At 43.8% G+C, this 4943-nt stretch overlaps 1 long non-coding RNA gene across 1 annotated transcript; it reads right to left on the reverse strand.

Moving 5' to 3' along the window:
• Positions 1-804: 804 nt before the first annotated feature.
• Positions 805-3783, reverse strand: LOC148816397 (uncharacterized). The gene is made up of 3 exons (XR_016094678.1): positions 3700-3783; positions 2969-3083; positions 805-2833 (listed from the first exon to the last, which is right to left on the reverse strand). It is a non-coding gene; the product is annotated as an uncharacterized LOC148816397 (long non-coding RNA).
• Positions 3784-4943: the final 1160 nt, after the last annotated feature.

The raw sequence follows: 4943 nt of genomic DNA on the forward strand, positions 1-4943 counted from the left end.
GAGACCGTGTACCTGGCTCTGCCGTCTGCAGCTGCAGGCTGCCCTCTGGTGGCGGCTAAGAGCAACAGCGTGTGAGCTCGGGCTTCTGAAACAGCGGAGCTCACTCCACTACTTCACTGTTCAGTTCTGTACTACCGTTCTTACTCACTGGAGTGTGAAATGTACTCTGACACAGCTCGACTTTGTTTTAATGACTGTATTTGTCTGTCATTCCAGCTTTCAACAAAGGCTTTGACTTCACCTCCAGCCTGGTTCCACTTTCACCTTCAGCTCCCTCCCTGCTGCCTCCTGCTGCTCCTCCCTCTACTGAGGACTGAGACTGTGAAGAGTCAGAATCTGGCTCTGGGGTTGACAGGGTGAGTTGGCTTAGATCTCTGTACCCTGACATCACACTGACACTCCTTCACTACAGCTGCAGCAGTGTCACAGTCTAGATCTCTTCATACTTTCCTTTACTTCTTCATCTGTCACTAATGTTCCTGATCTTTTCAAATAAAGGCTGATAATTCACAGTGATATCTGACCATCACAGGAATCCTGAGTGTCTTCAGCTCCTCCTCTGAGTTCAGATGCTGATGGCATGTCCACTCCCTAACCCCACTACTAACCCCACTCCTCACTCTTCTACATGTGATCAACATCCCAGCTCAGAGGAGGAGCTGAAGGCACTCAGGATTCCTGTGATGGTCAGAGATCACTGTGAATTATCAGCCTTTATTTGAAAAGATCAGGAACATTAGTAGCAGATGAAGAAGTAAAGGAAAGTATGAAGAGATCTAGACTGTGACACTGCTGCAGCTGTAGTGAAGGAGTGTCAGTGTGATGTCAGGGTACAGAGATCTAAAGTGTGAGGAAGAGTTCTGGCACAGCCTGACCTATTTTAATGAGTTTACTTCTCTCTTTCCAGCTTTCAACAAAGTCACTGAATTCAGTCCAGCCTGGTTCCAGTCTGTCAACATGTGATGAATAAACACCTTCAGCTCCCTCCCTGCTGCCTCCTGCTGCTCCTCTCTCTCACTGAGGACAGAGACTGTGAAGAGTCACAATCTGGCTCTGGGATTGACAGGGTGAGTTGGTTTGTTGAAAACTGAAAAGAGACTCATATCCCCCAGGTCTCCAGGTGAGCTCTGCACAACTTCTCCTATTTCCTACACCAGCTTCTCACAATAACACCTCTGCAACCCCACAGTTAGAACTAAATCTCACACTTGTCACTTTGTTGAAGTATGAGCTATATTGCACTTACAGGTACACTGTCTGAATGCTCAGGTAATAACTCCTCAGTGTGTTTCTGCTCAAAATATTCTTCTGCCACACAGGGCACCTCCTTCTGTCTCAGTGTATTATTTTACAATAGTCTGAGCTTAAGCACAGCCTCCCACAGACACTCATTCAGACTGGAAATGCTGTCTAGAGTGAAACAGTCTAGATCCCTTTTTACTTATTACTCTGCCACTAATGTTCCTGATCATTTCAAATAAAGGCTGATAATTCACAGTGATCTCTGACCATCTCAGGAATCCTGAGTGTCTTCAGCTCCTCCTCTGAGTTCAGATGCTGATGGCATGTCCACTCCCTAACCCCACTACTAACCCCACTCCTCACGCTTCTACATGTGATCAACATCCCAGCTCAGAGGAGGAGCTGAAGACAGTATAGCCCCTGTCCTAGTCCAGCAGTGCTGAGATATGATTTGTATTTATTACCAAGATACTGTGGCCACCTTCTTCACTGGGGAGAATTGTCACCTTGATCAATTTTGAACTTAATTCTGTTAAAAAAAAAGTTAAAGAGCTTTGATTTCAATTAATTTTGTCCAGAACTATGAAATACTTTTTGGTTGCTCTCATTGAATACTTCTGCTTGATGTAAAAATTTCAGTCTCCAGGTGTCCTCAGTGCTGTATGAGGTTCTATAATACTTGCAGGCTGTGTGACTGAATGGAACTACAGTAAACCCTCAGTTTAACAGACACAATCTGCTGAAGGGGAACTCTGACAGTTTTACAGACAACACTGGACTTTCCCTACAATAACAATAGGCAAATTGCTAACAATAGGCGTTATTGTTTTGTATGCTGTAGTACATTTAATTCAGTACATTTTCAACACATGACATCAACAGCTTGTCCGTTATAATAAAAATACAAAGGAATGAGTTTCTTTCACTACTGATCTCAATTGTTTAAAAGAAGTCAAAAGATCCACAGAGCATCTATATCATTTATATACTTGTATAGTTTTTCATATAATAGTGTTTTGGGGATGAAACAGATGATGCTTTAATTAACGGACATTCAGCAAAAACACACATCTTTTCCTCCTATTAATCTATTAAACTGAGGGTTTCCTGTAATTCTCTTTAACACTTTTCTAACATAATTAAAGTCTCTTTTCTGTTAATCATGCTTCTGCTGTCAGTTCTTTTACAGTCTCTGATCCTCTGCCTGTCTGTAACTCGTCTGTCTTGAACAGATTTCTAGACTTCAGTTTGTCTTGAATTCTGCTGTGGCCAGTGTTCTCACTCAGTGTTAGCTGACTGAATCACTACTCTAGTTTAGAGAAGGGTAGATTCTGTATTATTGTCAATGTGTTTTTATTGCCCTGCTGGGATCCTCTCCGGCTCTCAGCCCCTCTTGCCCCTCTCCGTCAGCTCCTGTCCTCCTCTCAGGATGTTCACCTTCCCTCCTGCACTGCTGTCACCCTGAGCTCACAGACACAGGCGCTCTTACCTCCCTCCCTGTCCAGCCAGAGTCTGCTCCTCTTCTCCGTGAGCAGGGCCACAGTCTGCCTCTTCCTTTCCTTGCTGTTCCCAGCACGGACATTCCTGACTCCTGGAGAAGACAGCACAGTGGAAAGACTGGAAAGGCTGCTGCTGGAAGAGGTGATTCTTAAACATCGAGGTGACCAGGTGATGTTTTAATCCTGCAGTTGTACTGTGTGGCTCCACTGTGCTTGTAGATGAATACCTGGGTCAGGATGAGGCTCAGAGTTCCTTCATGCTGGAGTCTGGAGGTGGTCTTGTCCACTGGCTCCTGTTCTAGTGAAGAGCAGTAGAATAACTGTCTCCAGTCAGCTCAGACTCTGAGGGGGAGAGACAGCAGTGGCATCAGAGACTGCAGTCAGGTCTGCCAGTTTAACTCTCTACAGTGTCTGGAAACTCCCGTCTCCTGTACTTGAATTTGTTCAGTGACTGGGAATGAATTCTGTTACTGAATGTGCCTTAACAGGGATACTGAGAGCAGTGAATTTATTTGACATAACTTTACTCTAAGTAAGACATATTGCACAGTCCTTAAGACATATTCAGTGCTATTATTGTTCATATTTCTCCAGGGGTGTAATATAAATATATTTCTACATATCTCACTCCCTATTCCCTCTGAATCACTTCAGTGTTTCTGCCTGTATTGTCTCTGGCTCTTCATTCTTCTATTTCCTACTTTGACATGTAATAATGTTCTCAGTTGTAGAATTTGAGAGGAGGTGATCTCTGCTACAGGATATCAGTCTCCAGTAAATGCTGGGCTCTTAGATATGTCGAATTTGTTTAGCTTCTTAATTGTGAAATCCATCCTGCTAACTATGAATTAATTTGCTTGTTGCAGCACTGTAGTGGCGCTGATTGGAGGGGCTGCAAGTTTAAGATTTGAGTTCCCAGCTGGCCAAATACACACCCTGAGACAGGAAATGTTCTCACCTGAACACTACACTGAACATTCCCAGTCTTCAGTCACCTCAAGGCAACACTGCTCACAGGGAACACAAATAAGGAACAAGCAGGTGTCGACTCCACTCTGGACAGGAGACAAGAAAATGGTTCTGGCTGCGGAGTCGTGTCTGTGTGTCGGGAGGCCATCAGGCTGCAGAGAAACAGGACACCTTGAGACAGAACAGGAGTCTGAAGAGGCTCTGAGACTGAAAGCAACAACTTCTACTTGTGTTCAACTGATTGACTACTGTGGTAAAAGAGTGAAAATAAAACCAAGAATGACTAACACTTTTTTATATTTATCTGTTTCTCTTGTGTTTCAGTAGACAGTCTTCTCTGACCAGCTGGTCACAGGTCTGGCAGTGACCAGACCCAGGACAGCTGGTCAGCCAGTATTTAAGCTGGAGGGGCAGTGGAAATTAGGGTTCTCGATCACAGTTCAGCAGAGGAGAAAAGGCAAAACTTCAGTTTCAAAGAACATCATGGCTTCTCTTTTGCAACGACCAGTTTTATTCAAAGCTGTAATCAAACTAAACCTCAATATATTTGTGTATATACTGCATATAAAGGAGATGAATATCAGTCAAATATTTTCGTTGCAGATGTGTGTTTAGTTGCCTAGCTGAATTACCCGTGTGGAACGGGTCGTGACCACAAGCTCAGACACCGACAACATGTGTGAACGAGAAAACCAGTACAGGTCCCTGGAACTCACTCGTAAGATGTTGCCTATTGTTCAAATTCCAATAAAAATAAAAACCTAATTTTCTTACTTAAAGTAATACAAAAACTTAACCAAAAAAAAGAACGGTGTGAGTTATGCAGAAATTCACAGATAACTAATAAACAAAGCAAACAATTCCAGCAATAATGAACTCACCTGCTGCCGGTGGGCATCTCCGCTACGCATGTGTGGGACTCGGCTCGCCTGGCGCAGGTGAGGCTGGTGTCGATGGCGTCATGTACACGCGACCACGCAGGAAGAGGGGGGGAGTTAGATTCAGACAGAGCTGAGCTCCATACCGGTCAGGGATTATCTCGGGCTCTGATGGCTTCAATACTTTTTAGGGTTTTTTTTTTATGAGTAACTCAACCTACATAGCTCTGTGAAAGATATAAATATTTCGGTTTGAGAAAACAAGATTCGTGAGCCAGCACGTGATACTCTTGTTTTCCCTGGAGATTTAATCGGCTGATGCAGTTGGAAATATTCACGTTTTACATCTGCGTAA

This window comes from Atractosteus spatula, chromosome 22 (assembly GCF_055471065.1).
Source record: "Atractosteus spatula isolate fAtrSpa1 chromosome 22, fAtrSpa1.hap1, whole genome shotgun sequence".
Lineage (NCBI taxonomy): Eukaryota > Metazoa > Chordata > Actinopteri > Semionotiformes > Lepisosteidae > Atractosteus > Atractosteus spatula.